The 19,614-nt window shown below is 47.1% G+C and overlaps 1 long non-coding RNA gene and 1 pseudogene across 1 annotated transcript; both read right to left on the reverse strand.

The window, feature by feature from the left end:
- Positions 1 to 904: 904 nt before the first annotated feature.
- On the reverse strand, positions 905 to 2,621 carry LOC110741091 (annotated as a pseudogene).
- Positions 2,622 to 4,743: 2,122 nt separating this feature from the next.
- On the reverse strand, positions 4,744 to 17,410 carry LOC110741092. The gene is made up of 3 exons (XR_002516771.2): positions 15,718 to 17,410; positions 11,702 to 11,822; positions 4,744 to 4,889 (listed from the first exon to the last, which is right to left on the reverse strand). It is a non-coding gene; the product is annotated as an uncharacterized LOC110741092 (long non-coding RNA).
- Positions 17,411 to 19,614: the final 2,204 nt, after the last annotated feature.

The raw sequence follows: 19,614 nt of genomic DNA on the forward strand, positions 1-19,614 counted from the left end.
TTCCTCCACACCTCTGGGCAGTGACTGTACTATGATTTCACAGAGAGAATGTTAATATGACTTACGAATAACAGTACCATCAGTAATACTGAAATCAATGAAGATGCCCCAAAATACGAACTTCTCAAGGAATAACTTCTTTTAAATATTTGGGCAACTCTGTTTTCTCTGTTGTATTGTCCACTGAGAAAAAAAAAAATCCTGTTTGATTATGCTCTTACAGAAGTTATAAAAAACCAGATTAGGTATATAACTGGTTGACACTTAAGATACTGTACTGCTTTCTACAACAGAAGAACTTCTGAAAAATGTTCTATAGAACCGTATTCATCAATACCACCTCACTGGTCCATTCCATTCATTGATGGGCAAAGCACTCACGTTTTGACAAAACTTTAAAGCTTCCATAAAAGTTAAATTAGAAAAAAAAATGAATATGAGCCAACCACAGAATGAAGTATGAAAGTATGACATTTTTGTTTCTAAGAGTGAGTCCTTGAAAATATATTTGGTCACTATGCTGCAGGATAATTAAGGAATCAGAGAGACCAAGGGGTTGAGGAGGAATTATTTAATTATTTAGGTGCACCGACCCAGTCAGATTAACATCCAAAGGACTGAGCCCTGAACAAAGAATCAAGCTACCTTTTAAGCATTTTGTGGGGCAGGGGGAGATCTGTGCAGGGGGAAGCACATTACAGAAGCGAGAAACAAAGACAGTTATTCAATTAAGACATGCATTACATTATTTCTTACTTTTCAAGGAACAACATGTTTTATGACTTGAGATGATCTGTCTAGTGACTTTGCAGCTGCACAGCTAGAGAAACAGGGTCTTCACAATGCCTGGGAAAGGGAGAGATAAGGCTCACTAGCCACAGAAGGAAAAACAGGCAGTTTATTTTAAAGGACTGCAGCTCTTTCTCTTCCTCAAGGGGAATTGGGTTTTCTTACATACAACTGAGTTTTTTGCTTACACATTCTTTGATTTCTTTTAATTCCTGTTCCACCTACAGAGATGATTTTAATCACAAGACAGCAGATGAACATGTAAATAACTCCCCAGGATCTGTCTGTGTCCAGAGTCATTTGTGGCGCTGTATGGTTTTCCTTTTCCTTCATTTGAAAAAACAGCAGCACTTGGTTTCATCCATTACTTCTACTTCAGTAGGGGCTGTGATGGGTGCATTTGAACATCCTGCGGTGGGGTCATCTGTGTTCAACTCTCCATTTGTAGAACTTACAACCTCGTTTTGGGATTGTTGCATCTTATCTCTGTGTTGATGTGCTTCCCTGTTTGATGACAGAGTAGGATCATGTTGAACCACACCCACTGGAGTAGGCAACTGTTCACCAATCCAGTCACATTCATAATCAAACATATATCCTTTTCAATCAAACAAGTCAATAAAAACCTCTCCTAAGCAGTCATAGTCTGATTTTTTTTTTTTTTTGAATCTAACCTTCTTACATAACAAAATACGTTGCCATTTCTGGAAAATTTTCACCTAACACTTCTATTGGTGTAGCCCATTTTGTATCTCCAATTTTCTGATACCTCTCTTTTAATGTGTCAGCCTTTAAGCCTTGCCAAGGAAGACTGCCTCTCAGAAAATACGTGAACATGTGACCTAAAGCTTCTAAATCTTCTCTTCTACTTTGTCCTTTTCCTAAATGTGTGTTTACGCTTGTATATCTAGCTGTTCCCATAGGGACCTTATGTTCTCTGTATGGTATGTGTTTCTTTGTCTCTGGATCAATATATTTCTTTGCCAAACCAAAATCTATAATATGAATAACTTGCTGGGCTTTGTTTCCTGGTCGTCCTATTAAGAAGTTCTCAGGTTTTAATCTCTGTATATCAAGTTCTTTGAATGGACATATTCCATGAGAGAAATCAGTTGTAGAGCTATCACGAGAAGTGTTTTAAAAGAAAATGTTCTGTCACACAAGTCAAACAAATATTCCAAACTAGGTCCCAGGAGTTCCAGCACCATAGCATTGTATTTACCACAAGGCCAGAAATAGTAAACTTGAGATATGCAATCTCCAGGTCCTAACCGCTTATAGAATCTGTTTTCCAAATGTAGCTGTGGTGCTTTGATTTCACGGGCTCCAGCTTAATTGCCACATATTTATTTGCGTATAATTTTTTTCCCTCAGAGGCGCGGCCACGAGCAGCGGGGTCGGTCCCGGGCGCAGGCTGAGCCCTTAGCCTGTCCGTAAGCTCCCGAGGGGGCAGCGGCGGCCGCACATCTCACCCGCGGGCGGCCGGACGAGGAAAGCGAACCACGCAGGCAGCTGGCGAGCGAGATAGAGGGAAAGGAGCGAGACAGGGAGGTAACGCAGCGCGGCTCGGATTCAGTCCCTACACGGCCGCCGGTGCTTCCTACCGCCGTCGCAGGCCGGAGAGTCGCCGCCCAAGTCGCTGCGGTCGCCACAGATGCAGCCGGGAATGAATGCAAAGGGCGCCTCGCTTATCCAGAGATCAAGCATTCCATTGCCTCGGGCATCTGGATCGACGCCGGACCCGGAAGTGAATATATGGAAAAAAAATTTAAAAGGCACTACGGGGCCGGGCGAGGTGGCTCACACCTGTAATCCCAACACTTTGGGAGGCCGAGGAGGGCGGATCATGAGGTCAGGAAATCGACCATCCTGGCTAACACGGTGAAACCCTGTCTCCACGGAAAATACAAAAAACTAGCCGGCCGTGGTGGTGGGCACCTGTAGTCCCAGCTACTCAGGAGGCTGAGGCAGGAGAATGGCGTGAACCCGGGAGGCAGAGGTTGCAGTGAGCCGAGATCGCGCCACTGCACTCCAGCCTGGGCGAGAGAGCGAGACTCCGTATCAAAAAAAAAAAAAAAAAAAGAAAGAAAAGCCACTAGGATCAATTTCTTTTAAACGTGACGACACCTAGAATTTGTGAATTATGTGCGAACTTACATGAAGAATTAGTATTATTTGGGGTTTGGCTAGTTCTCAAATAATTCTGTACTTTATTCTAAACCTTCCTGGGCCATGGTGACTCAGAGACAGGGAGGAGAGGGATAGGCAATGCAGAGGGGAAGCGGGTGGTGGTGACCCTGGGGGACTGGCAGCCCTCGGTCAAGCGGGCGGTCAGGGCACAGGCTGGGCACAGAGCAAGACATCCAGGGCTTATTGAAGGCTACTGGCCAGAGCCTGCTTCGCTCGCTGCTTTTTAAAGGACTGTAATAGAAACAGGTTGCCTTAAGCCAGGCTGGTAGGGGGTTTCATTACACCTGCCTTGTAGGGATTCTGGGATCCATTATGAGGAAACACTACAATGTGTACACTACACTACCATCACATGGAAAGATGTTCAGATACACTCTATAAATATATACATATGAAAGGGAGTGAGTCCTTTTTGCTTTGCATGTGTGCAGTAGATGCTTAAACGGAAAGTTCAGGGGAGGCAGCCAGAGATAATGACGCCACGTTTCAGGAAGTGTCAAGGGAGGAGGGCCAAGTACAATCTATTAGAAGCTGAGGACCGGGTTCTCGACTTGACCATCTGAAAGCACAGAGGGTGTTACCGCGCAGGTGCACAGCTGTGCCGAACGAAATTGTTCTATAACAGAGACTGGAGCCCCTGCCGAGAGCGGAGCCGTCTCCATGTGCTGGATCACAGCCCCGTGACGTCAGGTGTGTCACGCGCTTGCTGGTTGATGAGGCCCACATAGGGAGATTGGAGATGACCGCGGAGCAGCTCTGCTTTAGGATACACTTATAAGGGAGATTTTGGCAGAACTGGGCGGGCGGCTGTCATGGGAACCCCCAAATCCACTGTGCTTCTGACTTTCCTCAACATTAGCGTCTCCTTTCCTGTCAAATATCCCGAGAGGGCTTTGCGATTAATTGTGTTTTTCTTCTGGGGCAACCACCTGCAAAATCTCCATGGAGGGACTGGGGAAAACGCTTCGCAGGGCTCCTCAAAGCTCACTCTCATTAAGGGAGGGAAGGCTGAGAGGTGGGCCTCAGAAAGAACTTTTTGGGAGCCAGGATCCATCCCGAGGGGAGGGAGAGGGCTGCGGCTGGTCTACTTCATCTGAAGTAAAGGCGTTAAGGAGCTTGCTTGAAGAGTTTAACTGGGACCCGCGCAGCTTGAGGGACATAGGGATTGGCCTCAGATCCAAGCTTGGACAAGCCAGAGAACGAACAACAGGCTATTCATGGCGGCCAGCTCTCACGTTGGAGCCCAAGTGGATCATGGGAAAGAAGAACCAAAATGTTCACATCAAGGAGAGGCCAGGTAAGAGAGTGAGGTGGCCCGAGGTGGTGGCAGCTCCTGTGGAAAGGGACCATCTGAGGGGCTGGAGGTGAGGCTGGCTGCCCAGGGGCTGAGGGAGTAAGCGACCAAGCTGATCAGAGTGCCTGCGCCCTCCTCAGTGTCTGCACCCAAAGGTCGCAGTGCAGCACCTGGAGGGCAAGTGTGGTGGGATGAGGGTGGGGGAGAATCTCCACAGAAGTCAGAACACCTGTGTGAGAAAGAGGCCACCTCCACCTCTGCCAGGGCTAGACCACACCACAGACCCCACCAAGTGAAACCGTGCCTACCGCCCTTCCCTCCTCCCTTTCCTGTTTCCACACTGGGAGGGTTAGAATTCCTTTGACCAGAAGGCCTGAAGAAGAGTGATGCAGCCTACCACGCCGGCCCTTGGTTGCAGCAGGCTGGAGCGGGGGTTGGGGACTGGCAGAAGAAGAGAAGGAGACAACATTGGTTCCAGTTTTTATCACCCAAGAATTACTAGACCACCTGCCCATGCTTTCATCCAGAACAGTAACTGATCCAAACAATAAAGAGTTGGTGGGAAATTCACATGCAGCTGCTTCTGATGGCCCGTGTCATCAATGCATGGTATAGTCTGTTGGGAAAATGGGAAAGTAACTTTCCTTCTCCTCTCCCACCCCCTTAAATGCCAAGCAGAGCCCTCCTTCCAGCCCTGGGAGAAATCTCGGCTCTCTCCTCATGGCAGCAGTGTCCAAGAGAAAGATGACCTGAGCCACAGCGGCTGCATACTTAAGTTTACATGCTCTAGTGGCTCATTAGGAAAATAGAACAGGTAGAATAAACTTGAATAAGTATTTTATTTAACCCCAAGATATCTAAGACATTATCATTTAAACATATACATTAATAGAAGAATTTTTTAGACATGTTACATTCTTTCTTTCTGTGCCAATTCTTTGGCATTCAGTGTATATTTTACACTCATAGCACATCTCTATGTGAAATGAGATCAGCCTCATTTCGAGGGCTCAGTAGCCACACGTGGCTCTCAGGTATTAAGAAATGTTTTTGTTTTTCAGGTCTTAGAAAATCCAGTGCAGTCTGAAACCAAAGCTGCAATCTTCCAATCCAAACATCCCCCTCCCCAACCCAGGCTTAGAAACCTTCGTAGAAATGGCAGCCAATGGAGGGCTTTTCCCTCGTTCTCACTTTACCTTTCCTTCTATTTAATAACTGTTCTTTTGGCCCCACCGTCTCTCTCCACCCCTTCTCCTCCGCCCAGGGCCAGTGAGCAGGGGAAAAGGCTGAACCCTGGGCCTCTGGGGCTCTTGGAGTTCTCTCTGCCAGTTTGTGCCCTGAGCAGTCACATTCTCTCATGCCGTGGTGCTTTTGTGATGGGGACCCCATCCATGGTTCCTTGATGGGACTCTCCCTTTGCTGGCTCTTTGCACTCAGCTCTGGCCTGCTGGCTATCCACACACCCAGGATTCCCCTGGTGGGGGGACTCACCTTGCCTGTCCAGGCCTTCCAGGCCCTTGGAGATGCCAGTTTGTGCAACTGACCCTGCTGCCCATGCTTGGCTTAATTTTTTTTTGTATTTTTAGTAGAGACAGGGTTTCACCATGTTGGCCAGGCTGGTCTCAAACTCCTGACCTCAAGTTATCTGCCAGCCTCAGCCTCCCAAAGTTCTGGGATTACAAGCGTGAGCCACTGTGCCTGGCTTCAATGTTATTTCTATAAACAAATGAGCATTCCTGATGTATTTATATCAGCCCACTTCTTGTCCCCGCTTTTTGCCTTTAAAAAACTGCTTGTAACAAAGACCCAATGAAGCTCATTTCCAAGCTTACTTGGGTCTGAGTCTTCCAGGCAACTGTCCTCACTTTGGCTCAAGTAAACTCTTTATATTTTCTGCCTCAAACTCTTCCTTTTAAGCCAACATGTACTAGTGCTGGGCCCAGAGCCAGAGGTGGCCTGGAATCAAGCTGGGCCCTTCCTCAGCTGGCCAGCCTTCCCTACAGCCTAGATAGCCTTGGCTGTGCATGGTGCATGGCCCTGAAGGGCCACCAAAGCTGGACCGAGTCCTGGCGGTGGCAGGCCAGTCTCTTCCTCTTTGTACAGATGGGAAGCTAGAGTGAAAGGAACTAATCCCCCATAGTGCAGGCCGAGGAGAAAAGGAAAGAAGCAGAGAACACCCCTTTTCCCCTGAGATGTAGACCATGGGTTGGGGGTAAGGACTGGGAGGGCTTAAGAGCCAGCCATGTCATCCATCCCTGTAGCCTGGCTATGGCCTTTGCAAGTCCCCATTCCTGTCAACAGTGTGAGTAGAGCACTCAGAGCTGAGATTGGTGGGGTCAGGGGAGGATGCTGGGCATAGGGAAGGGCAAAGATGATAAAAACATCCAAGAACCAAACCTCTGCTCATGGAATCTCATAGTCTTGTGGGGGAGACCAGCACTGCATGAGTGGGTAACGCAGCACAGCACAACATGCACCCCAGGTGCAAAGGTGCCCAAGGAGGCAATGATTAACTGCATGGAAGGGCTGGGGGTTTGAGAAAGACTTTGAGATAAAAAGATAACAAGAGTTTTTCATGTAGATGAGAAGAGACAAGAAGAGGGCTTCATGTTCCTAAGGAGAGGGAATAGAATGTCCACTGCGTGCATGGATGCAGCAGCAGCGCTGAGCTGGCCACAGCTGCTGTGCTGACACTGAACCATCAGGGCTGGGTGATGCGGGTAGCAGGAGATGCAGCTGGACATACGGCAAGGTCATACCTGCAATTAAGGCCTGGGAGGTCACTTTCCAAAAGGTTTGTACTTCATCCTGAGGGCAGGGAAGGATTTGGGGCCAGAGATGGACTGAATCTGACCATGGCTGAGAGACTGGCCCAAATCCTTGGAGATGCTGCCTGACTCTGGGATGCAGGTTCTGCAATACCCAGTGGTGAGGGCGTGGGCAGGGCCTGGGAGGTAGGAGGAAGAAGACCAATTCCAGGTCCATTCTGGACGTAGAGTCTCTGAATCAGGCCTGAGGGAGGACCAGGCTTTGGAGGGACGACTCTGGTGAACATTTGGAGGAAGTGGAAGGTGGGAAAGCTCACTTCTACCAGGCTGCAGTGCATTCAGCTGCATGTATTGTGAGCTGAGCACAGTGGGGAATGGATTTTGTCATCTTGGACTTCTTACGAAGTTCAAAGAGGTGGCTGGTGTTGGTCGAACAGCTGCCAGCATCTGGGCTTCTATTTTTGCCATCTCTTTGGCTGTGAAGTCCTTGTCCCAGGCAGGAAGAGGAGGTGGCAGTGTAGTGGATGTGGTGGCACCCTGTCCAGGTCACCTGTTCAAGCCAAGCCATTCCCTACAGCTGCTGGGGAGAGCAGCTGCTACAGATGCCTTCACCCCTGCCTGGGAACTACTGGCTAAAGTGAGAGACGAAAGCTCTGCCCACTTGACTCAAGGCAGGGCAGCTGCAGGGCCAACCAGCTCCAGAGCTCCCTGCAGTGTCAGCCACAGCCTCACTTGCAACCTCATTGCCAGCCAACTTTTCCCACTGCCCCATCTTGCCTCCCTCATCTGTCCCAGGTGCATCTCCCAAAAGCCTCCCCAGTAAACGCATGCACAGGGCTCTCCGTCTCAGAGTCTGTCCCCGGAAAGTCAGTCTAAGACAGCAGTTGTATCTGACCACGGTATCAGGAAAGCAACCCCAGCCCTGGAGCATTCCTTGGCTTCTCTCTCAGTGGCCAGTATTGAGCCCTGGCTGCAAGGGAGGCCAGGCACAGTACAATCTCAAGAGTGTGCTAACAAAGGAGAAGGCAGGAATAGGTGTCAGGGGCACTGACTGTCACAGAAGTTTCAGACACTTAAAACCGCACATTTAATTTATCAAATCCCAGAGAATGAGAAAGTGAGAAGACAGAATGCCCCGGGACAGTTAATGTTCCTGGGATGATGTTTTGCATGTTCTGATGAACTGGGTCTGTCCTTTGAAAACTTCTTATGGCTCAGGGCTGAGATGAGGAAGAAAAGGTGGGGGAATACAGAGGCTGACATTTAAGAAGCCTTGATCTAAGTGTTGACTGCAATGTGTTCTGGATGTGAAATTTGCGCTGTTTCCTCATCTGTCAGATGAGGACGTGATGCTTCTGAGAAGTGGCTGTGACCCAGCAAGGGACGAGGCCTTGTCATTGTGCTGAGCAGGGCTGAGGATGGCCAGGCAGGAATGAGGCTGGGAGGAGAGGACTGGGGAGCAGGGTGGAGTTCCTCAGGGGCTGTGTCAGGCGAGGCAGGGCAGGGAGGAGACAAGCCAGAGATTCTCCACCTGGCTAGAATCTCCCACAGGTGTGACCCAAGGCACAGAAACTGGGGTGGAATGAGGGTGGACTCTGGTCAGTGGGATGCAGTAAAGTGGGTTGGAACCAGTGAGCTGGATGTATGGCCCTTCAGGGAATAGAGATCCTAGATGTGGACTCAGAAATCAGTGCGTTTCCTGGACTCTGCTGGCAGGTAAGTTAGAACAGAAGAGGCATCTACGTGGGGCCTTGACTCACCCCAGATATTTTGCCACTAATTCCAACATTCCTTCTCTGAGAACACAAACATACATGGAGATAGAGGGGTTTATCTATTAATCCCATTTTACTCCTATACACAGAGTCCTGGGCCACTGAATCAGTAAAAGTTCATGGTGATTAAGCTTCTACACAGGGGTGGTCCAGCATCACCATGGAAACATCACACCCTTCTCCCAGCCCAGGAAATGATGGAGGGTGACGGGTAGGCACAGTGCCAGGAATCAGGCTCGGACAGAGGCTCGTGCAACACTGGAGATGACTGATGGAGGGCGAGAGAGGCTCTGGAGCAAGGGAGCTCATCACCTGCTGGTGTCCCAAGGAGGACCAGATCTAACTGAGTGAATCTAGCGGCACAAATCGGGATCTGAGCTCTGAAGATTTGGGGGAGGAACTGGTAATGCTCCCTCACAGTCCCTCCCTTTGAACAGGAGCTCCCTTTGAACTTTGACTCTCAAGTCCAGCATCTAGTTATTACTGAGATGTGCTTCCCTGCACCTGGCTGTGAAGCAGGCTCGCCTCCACCCTGGCCCTGGGCCTACGTCCCACACTGACCTCCTGCCCGAGGCCCACTCTCCTTTGCCCACCTCCAGAAAACCCATGCTCTGACCGCCCCTACAGCTCCACTTGCTGGCCCAGAACTCTGCTCTGAGCGGCTCATCAGCTCCTTGTGAATGTTCAGACCTCCTCCAGCTCTTCCTGGCTCACACTGAGCCTCTGACGTTTCTTCAAAAGCCTCACAAGCTCAGTGGTCCCCAGCATCCTCTTCTTACCCTGCTCTCTGAGCCTGATGCCTGTGGCCCCCGACTCCTCCTGCCTCCCTTGCCAGCCATGTGCAAAGCCACCCCAAAGGCTACTGATTTCCCTGCCTAGCTCATGGGACATGCATTTCTCCTTTGTCTCAGCCACTGGCATCCCAGGCCAGGACTCCTCATGGCCTCACTTTTCCACTTCTGCCTGCCCTGCCCTGCGAATCTGCTCTGTGATTTAGGCAGGGCAGGCAGAAGTGGACAAGTGAGGACAATTCTCCCTCATGGGGAGAACACGACATGTTGCCCCACATTGAAGCTATGTGATGGCTCTGCTCTTTTCTCAGGGTAGGGCCGTCACCTTCAATACCTTTCAGGCCCTGCCAACAATCCCAGCCCCATTCTGCCCCACTGTCCACTTATAGGCTACTCATTCAGTCAGTCAGTAAACAAATATTTTTTATGCATCTGCTTTCCTTCAAGAACAACTGTGGGTATAACAGTGAAGAAAATACTCAAACATTCCTGCCCTCATGGAGCTTACATTTGAGAGATAAGAAGCAGATAGCAGCAAGATAGATGAGTAACACATACATGGGTTAGATGGAGGTAAATGCCCGGGAGAAAATGAAGCAGGGAAGGGGAAAGTGGAATACCAAGGTCTCAGGGGAGGGGACATCAGGGAAGGCCCTGTCAAGAGGACAGAAGGAGGCAGGAGCCACCAGACTGTTACCCCTGCCAAGGTCCCACATGATTGCATGTCTGTGTGCTCACGGGCAGCCAGGAGGGTGGTCTAGCTGGGGCAGCTGACCATGGGTGAACAGCAGGGGGCCTTGCTGGGGACAGGCTGGGTCATGGAGGGCCCCAGGGGTCATTGCTAGGCTTGCAAATTTAGGAAGTTAAACTCACCTGATGAGGAAGAAAGGGAGGCAGACAGGCTGGAAGGCAGCTCTAATATCTTGTGGCCACCCCAGAGGGTCACAGTGCTCCCTGGAACCCAAAACTTACTCTGAAGACAGCACCCCACCATGAACCCCTTCCTCCTGCCATGGCCACATGAGACTGCAAGAGCCGCCAGGCTGACATGGGGCCTTCTGGCCACAGTGACTGATCCAGGGATGGGAGCAGATGTAGTCTTGGTGTTGGAGTCCTTCCTTGGAAGTTTTCAAGGTAGGATTCAGGAAAGTCAGGCCACTCTGATACGGTTTGGCTCTGTGTCCCCACCCAAATCTCATCCTGTAGCTCCCATAATTCCCACGTGTTGTGGGAGGGACCCAGTGGGAGATGATTGAATCATGGAGGTGGGTCTTTCCCATGCTGTTCTTGTGATAGTGAATGGGCCTCATGAGATCTGATGGTTTTAAAAATGAGAGTGTCTCTGCACAAGCTCTCTTTTTGCCTGCTGCCATCCATGTAAGATGTGTCTTGCTCTTCCTTGCCTTCTGCCATGATTGTGGGGCCTCCCCAGCCATGTGGAACTGTGAGTCCAATAAACTTCTTGCTTTTGTAAATTGCTCAGTCTCGGGTATGTCTTTATTGGCAGCGTGAAAATGGACTAATATACACTTCAAAGGAGGAATGTGTCGCTGTGAGCTCTCTGCCATGTGAGGGTGCCATCCCACAAGGGAAGGAGAGGAGAGCTGGCTGGTAAATGGCAGGCTCGAGAGGCCCCAGGGGACCTGAAGCCTGGGGGTCCTGCTCTCTCTACCCTGTGGCTGGACCATCTCGCCTGTGGTCCTGCAACCAGTACATTACCCCTCTAGGGTTCTGTTATTGACACAAAGGACACTAGAATAGTTCAGTCATACTGAGGGATGTGGGCCCCATTCCAAAGGCAGTAGGAGCCATTGACAGATTTTCAGTAGGAGAGAAACACCTGTTCCAATTTGTGTTTTGGAAAAAAAAATTCTGCAGACAATGTGGGGGTGTCTAAGAGAGAGGAACACTGGGGTGGGAACGATAGAAGGTAAAAGATCCCTGAATGTGGGTGCACATGTTTACAGGGACAAGCATCCCTCTCCCCTGCCCCCATGGCTCCTTCTACTTGAGGTCTCAGGGTCTATACAGCACAAGCAGTTAGGCCTCCTGCATTAAACATCCTCCAGCCAAGACTGCTGCCAGCTCACTCACCAAGGCTCCCGTGTTAATGTAGTAGTTTCTCAGGTCCTGGGCCTCAGACACAATCGTGGCATGTACTTGTAGGACGGCAGCACTCATGTACAGAACCAGTGGTCCCATGGTACAGGCTGTCCTGGGAATGCAGAGCAGAGCCACGCATGGCCACATCACTCAGGTGAGCACTTTCCTTTTTGGCTACATAGCTGTAAAGAATGAGCAAACGAGGCAGACCAGCCCCACAGACTCCTGCTTTTTTGTTTGCAGTGTGATTTGGTTTGGCTCTGTGTCCCCACCCAAATCTCACCTCAAATTGTAATCCCCACGTGTTGAGGGAGGGACCTGGTGGGAGATGATTGGATCACAGGGGCAGTTTCCCCATATTGTTCTCGTGATAATGAGGGAGTTCTCATAGGATCTGATTGTTTAAAAGTGTGATACTTCCTCATTCTCTTTCACTGCCATGTAAGGATGCCTTGTTTCCCCTTCACCTTCCACCATGATTGGAAGTCTCCTGAGACCTCCCCAGCCATGCAGAACTGTGAGCCAATTAAACCTCTTTTCTTTATAAATTACCCAGTCTCAGATACTTCTTTATAGCAGTGTGAGAACAGACTAATACAGAAAATTGGTGCTTAAGTCAGGCACTACTATAAAGATACCTGAAAAGTGGAAGTGACTTTGGAACTGGGTAATGGACAGAGTTTGGAACAGTTTGGAGTACTCAGAAGAAGACAGGAAGATGTGGGAAAGTTTGGAACTACCTAGAGACTTGTTGAATGATTTTGACCAAAATGCTGATAGTGATATGGACAATGAAATCCAGGCTGAGGTAGTCTCAGATGAAGATGAGGAAATTTTTGGGAACTGGAATAAAGGTCACTCTTGCTACGCTTTAGCAAAGAGACTGTTGGCATTTCACCCCTGCCCTAGAGATCTGTGGCACTTTGAACTTAAGGGAGATGATTTGGGGGTATCTGGCAAAAGAAATTTCAAAGCAGTAGAGCATTCAAGACGTGACCCGACTTTTCCTGAAAGTGTACAATCATATGCATTCACAAAGAGATGGTCCAAAATTGGAACTTATGTTCAAAAGGGAAGCAGAACATAAAAGTTTGGAAAATTTGCAGCCTGACCGTGTGGTAGAAAAGACAAACACATTTTCTGGGGAGAAATTCAAGCTGTCAGCTGCAGAAATTTGCACTAGTAACGAGAGGCCCCAAGACAATGGGGAAGATATCTCCAGGGCATTTCAGAGATCGTGACAGTATCGCCTCCCATCACAGGCTCAGAGATCTAGGAGAGAAAAATGGTTTTGTGGACCAGGCTCAGAGCCTTGTTGCTCCGTGCAGTCTGGGGACACAGCACCCTGTATCCCAGCTGCTCCAGCTCCAGCAGTGGAGGCCAACGTACAGCTCAGGCCATTGCTTCAGAGGGTGTAAGCCCCAAGCCTTGGCAGCTTACACAGTGTTGGGCCTACAGGCATGCAAAAGGCAAGAATTGAGGTTTAGGGACATCTGCCAAGATTTCAAAGGATGTATGGAGATGCTTGGATGTCCAGGCAGAAGACTGCTGCAGGGGTGGAACCCTTATGAAGAACCTCTACTAGGGAAATGCAGAAGGAAAATGTGGGGTCGGAGCACCCACACAGAGTCCCCACTGCGGCACTACCTAGTAGAGCTGTGAGGAGAGGGCCACCATCCTTTAGACCCCAGAATGGTAGGTCTACTGACAGCTTGCACCAGGCACCTGGAAAAGCCATAGGCACTCAATGCCAGTTTGTGAAAGCAGCTGCAGGGGCTCTACTCTGCAGAGCCACAGGGGTGGAACTGCCCAAAGCCTTGGGTGCCTACTCTTTGCAACAATGTGACTTTAATATGAGACATGAAGTCGAAGGAGATTTTGGAGTGTTGACATTTAATGGCTGCCCTGCTGGGTTTTAGACTTGCATGGGGCCTATAGCCCCTTTGTTTTGACCAATTTCTTCCATTTGGAATGGGAGCATTTACCCAATGCCTGTACCCTCATTGTGTCTTGGAAGTAACTAACTTGCTTTTGATTTTACAGGCTCATAGGCAGAAGAGACTTCCCTTGTCTCAGATGAGACTTTAGACTTGGACTTTTGGGTTAATGCTAGAATAAGTTAAAACTTTGGGGAGACCGTTGGGAAGGCATGACTGTGTTTTTAAATGTGAGAAGGACATGAGATTTGGGAGGGACTGGGGTTGTAATGATATGGTTTGGCCCTTTGTCCCCACCCAAATCTCATCTCCAATTGTAATCCACATGTTTCAAGAGAGGGACCTGGTAGGAGGTGATTAGATCATGGGGGCAATTTCCCCTATGTTGTTCTCATGATAGTGAACGAGTTCTCTGATTGTTTAAAAGTATGGCACTTTCACCTCCCACCTCTCCTGTTGCCATGTAAGGTGTGCCTTGCTTCCCCTTCACCTTCCACCATGATTGTAAGTTTCCTGAGGCCTCCCTAACCATGAGGAACTATGAGTCAATTAAACCTCTTTTATTTATAATTTACCCAGTCTCAGGTTCTTTATAGCAGGGTGAGAATAGACTAATACACAGTATTTTAAACATAATGTCTATGTTGTAAGCAATGGCAGATCAATAAAGATCAGTATGTTTCAGTTATCCAAAGTCAATCTTGGTCTGACATATTAAATGAAAAATTCCAGAAATTAAAAATTAAATGTGTGCCTTTCTGAGTATCATGATGAAATCTTGCACTGTCCCACCCTGTGCCACCTGGAAGGTGAATCATCCCTTTGTTCAGCATATCTACACTGTCTGTGCCACCCATGTTAGTCACTTTGTCCCTCTCTGGGCTATCAGATTGACTGCGGTGGTACTGTAAATAAAAATAAGTAAAAAAATAAATCAGTAAAAATAAATAAATAAATATGTAAATAATAAGTAAAAATCCTTATTTGCTTTATAATGGCCCCAAATTGCAAGAGTAGTGATGCTGGCAATTTAGATATGCCAAAGAGAAGTCATAGGGTGCTTTCTTTAAGTGAAAAGGTGAAAGCTTTCATCATAATAAGGAAAGAAAAATATATGCTGAGGTTGTTAAGATCTATAGTAAGAATGAATTGTCTGTCTGTGAAATTGTGAAGAAGAAAAAAGAAGTGCATGCATAGCATCATTGGCGTTCAATACTATCTGAAGATTCAGGCATCCCCTGGGGGGTCTTGGGACTTATCCTCCAGAGATGGGGGGAATCACTGTATACTATCTTAGGTATGCTGAGGAATTGTTAACTTTTTATACATGTGATAATGTGAGAAAGCTTGTGGGTTTTTTTGGAAACATACTGAAGTGTGTGGAAAAGAATGACATGATGTATGGAGTTTGCCTTAAAATTCCTTAGTGGGGACAAAGGCTAGATGAAACAAATGTGGTAAGATCTTGATAAATGCTGGAATCTTGGTTATGGCTACATGAGGGCTTACAATACAATATTTTGTACTTTTAAATGTCTTTAATTGTTCAATATGGAACACTTCTAAATGATTTTTTGAGATGACGAAACAACATAAAAATTAATGACGTAATATTAAATGAAAGCATCTACATACAAAACTATTTGTAGAGTGTTTTGTATATATTTATATATATATATGTATTTGCATAAAATTTATGTGGGATATGGAAGAAATAACTTGTCACAGGGATTGTGATAGGGCCTTGAGAATGGAGTGATTTGTTTCCTGCTAGCCTTTTCTTCAATATTGCTCCAAGGATTTTACCAGGAACAAAATTTAGGGGAAACACATGAGAATATGCTTGATCACAGGGCATTGTGTATTCTCCTAACAGAGAAGGCAGTGAAGGGGAATACAAGGAATGATTTACTCTTGCAGAGAAATTTTGGCCTGGTAGTAAACATACTAAGATAAAAAGTCTTGGTTCAATAAGAGCCTAGCCCAAGATACCTCCCTGCCCGGAAAGGCCAGTTGTCCTCACCCAACCCAGGACATCCAACCAGGAGGAGCCATGCTGCTGGTTCTTACCAGAACTCCCCAGGATTCAAATCTTTTGTAAAATCCAAATGAGGAAGACAACAGGAACATCAGGGAGATGAGAAATGTGGTGAGTGAGACATACATCACCCATCCTTGCAACAATGGGTTTGCTACTCGGGTGGTGGCTACCAGGAGCCAGACCTAGAACCCAAATATCTGGAAGATAAAAGCATTAAAGGAGGGGCTTCATTAGCTAGTGTGGAGCATGTTTCCCTTTGCAGGGCATCTCTTTTCTGTCTCTAGTTAAAAGCTCAGGTGAAGTTAGGAGGGAACCAAGCAGGAAATGGGGAAGGAAGGCTGGCTCCTCTGAGTCATGGTTAAGTCAGATCCGGTTGTTAGGAAATTCAAGGGGTTAATGCAGAGGTTGCAAACAGAGGGACTCTCGACTAACTCTGGCCTGTGAATGTGTCTTCTTGGCTCAAGCAGTTTTGGCATATACACTTTTAAACAATTCTGAATAAGTTGCCAACATTTAAAACAGGATATTTCACATGAAAAATCCAGATTTGGGTCATTTCCATAGAAATCCGTGGGTCCTGGCCACAGTGTACCCATTTCTCAGGTCAGAGTAGGCTGGAATGAGTTGTGACTGTCTCTTTAAAAAGGACCTGGAGTCCTCAGTGGACCACATCCCCTCACCCAGTTAACCTCACAGCACACTGTGACACGTTCCCTGTTGCTCACTGACAACGTGGAATTGTTTACTAATGAGATAGAGCTTATTTTTGCATATTTGTTAGCAATTAATATTTCCTCCTCTGTAAAGTCTTTTTAATATTTTTATCAGTTAAGTATTTTAAAATAGATTTTTCTTTTTCTTATTGATTCATAGGAATTCTTGATAACAGTGCAAATTTCGTGGGCTGTCATAAACATTGCAAATATATTCTGCTAGCACTTACATACTTTATGGCTTCCTTTGGTTAACTAAGCCTATAATTTTAATGCAGTTGAATATGTCAATCTTTTCCTTTATTGACTATGTTTTTTATAAAGTTTAAGAAATTCTTCTCTATTTTGAGTCATGAAGATATTGTTGCATTCCAGATTTTCCTCCCGACATAATTTTCTTTTTTCCTGGAGTGCTCCCTTTAGTAATCTCTTTAGTGAAGGTCAGTGGGTAGTAGTCAGTTTGATTTATTAGAAAACGTCCTGAAATTTCCCCTGACAATTATTTTCTCTCTGCACTTCCGAGATGTATTTCCGCCGTGCTGTATATGTTCCGTACGCTTCTGTTGTGTTTTGGCTTCCACGGTTGCTGCCGAAAGGTCAGCTGTCAGTTGAACTCTTGCTTTGTAGGAATCTGTCTTCCTTATTTGGCTGTATTTAGTCTTTACTCTGTCATTGGCATTCTGCAGTTTGTGAAACAGTGATACCATATGTTGAGATGTGGATTTTTTTTATTATTACTCCTGGTTGGTATTCATTCTATATTCAATATCTGAAAATTCCATTCACTTGGCCTTAACAGCTTGATTCTGCAGTTTGTGGCTTCCATTAACTTCTATTCTTGTTCACTTGTTTCCTCTTATGTTTAGTGAATTTTGTTTGGAAGCTCATGTCTGTGGGGGTAACTCAGTTCTGAATGATGTATTAGAAACTTTCTAGACCAAACCACTTCACTCACTTTTTTTTTTTTTTTCTTGAGAGAGTCTCTCTCTGTCACTCAGGCTGGAATGCAGAGGTTCAATCATAGCTCACTACAGCCTCCAACTCCTGAGATCAAATGATCCTCCCACCTCAGCCTCCTAAGTAGCTAGGACTACAGGCACACACTACAACACCTGGCCAATTTTTATTTTATTTTTTGTAGAAACAGGGTCTTGCTGTGTTGCCCAGGTTGGGTTAAACTCCCAGCCTCAAGCAATCTTCCTGCCTTGGCCTCCCAAAGTGCTGAGATTACAGGCATGAGCCAATGTGCCCTGCCTTCACTCTTTTCTGCGTAGCTCAGTCAAAAGATATACAACTTCAGTTCTGCTTTCCAAACTATGTCCCTGGCTTTCTGGGACCAGCAGTTCTTATCTTACAACTGGCCAATACATAGACATAGATATGTCACCCTTTCTCTTCTGAGGCTTCCACTTGCTGTTGTCTGGCTGTTGTCTTTGAATTTATGGAGTATTCATGGTCTCTTAAGGAGAAAAAAGAAAAGGGAGATGAGAAGCCAGAATAGAATAGAAAGTTGACCACGCGGCAGAGACGCCTCAGCAAGGAATACAATCACAGCTTTACAGGGCTGGAAAACAGCTCCAGCAGCGTGGTCGCCTCTTAAAGCACCAGTTCTGGGAGCAAATTCCCGTTTAACAATCAATATCCAATCAATATCCAAGGGAATTTTGGAAGTCTTAGGCTGGTCTGAGACTGCCAAAGAATGAGTCAAGGCCGGCTTGTCCTAGGGAGGGGGCAGGAGGGAAGGGAGCCGCCGTCCTCTGACTGCCCCTCAACTGTGCTGTTGCGTGTCAATCCCAGTGGCAAGGGCTGCTGATGCTTCAGAAAGGTACCAGAGCTCAGCTTTCAGGCACTTGCCAAGCAACCTCTCTGCCAAGCCATGAGAAGTGCATTAAAATGTTGGCATGTGAACAGCACCCAAATAATGCTGGTTATTAGTGGTTCACCAGGTACTTTACAGTTAATAAAATGCATTCACTCAGACTGCCTCGTTTAGTCCACACAACAATTCTAACTCCCTTGGAAAGACCAGAGAACTACCATTTGATACCTTCCACTGCTTACTGCCAGCTCACCTGTGCCAGACATGGGGACAGCAAGGGAACCTCAGCTGCATCTTGCCAGTCAGTGCCTGCAGAGAGGTCCTAGTCCCCATCTTGCCATCAGAAGCTTCCTTGGCCAGACACAGCCATATGCATGTTACTTACATTGGCACATTTAATCTTTGCCACAGTCCATGAGGTAATACTGTACTGGAGGGGACTGGGGCCTGAGGTCACACAGGTAGTGCGTGGTGGGGGACTTGGACATGGTGTAGGACACTTGTGGTTCTTGCCCCGAAACCAGATTTCACGGCCAAGGGCAGGGCCAGATAGAGGCTCCTAGAATGTGCCATAGGGTGGCCTGCTAGAGCCTCAGCCAAGTTCTGCCTGGGGCATTAGGGGCCTTGATGGGGATATCATACCTGCAGTCTCAGGGAGCCCATCAGCAGCCTCCTCTCTCTGGGTTCCAGCTACGGCTTAGGGATCCTTGTACTGCCTTTCACAACAGGCCAGGGGCCTCTGAGCATTTGGGAATCTACCCAAACGTCGTGGGAACTTTCCTGCAATGGCTTCAATGCTGCAGAATCAATGTTCTGCAGAAGAAAGTCACTCACTTCTTATTTCCACACCCCTCTACCTCCTGAACAGTAGGAGGGACCAGAGCCAAGGGCTGCAGGTGGATTTAAACCCGGTGGAGTTCGTGATCTCATTTCTGTCTCAAGTAGTGTAGCTTGGATTCCTTATAGTTTGGAAAACTGAGTATTTGTTTTTACTTTTTCTTAAAGCTCATAGGGTGGCCTAAACTGCTTTCCCATTTTAATGTTTATTTTTGTATTTCATCAGAGCTGAAGACGTTTTTCAATGGTTGGGGCTGGCCCTCAACGTGGAGAAATATTTGATTACAGCGAGCCCTTTAGAGCAAGTAGATTTCAAGCACAACATTGGCAAAATCCTTTTCTACAAGAAACACACACAGTCTTAAATACATTTTCCAAAAGGCTGAACTGACACTTGAAAGGACGTTTTAAGGAAAGATGGAGCCTAACAATAGGTTTTTAAAACCTGTTCTTCTCTAGAACATGAAGAAGAGCTCCTTCGTGGCTAGAAAGTTGGTTAAGAACCAGGATATAATAACTGGGGTAACAACACCCAGATTGGAGTCCAGGAAGAAAGG

Source organism: Papio anubis, chromosome 14 (genome assembly GCF_008728515.1).
Source record: "Papio anubis isolate 15944 chromosome 14, Panubis1.0, whole genome shotgun sequence".
Taxonomy (NCBI): domain Eukaryota; kingdom Metazoa; phylum Chordata; class Mammalia; order Primates; family Cercopithecidae; genus Papio; species Papio anubis.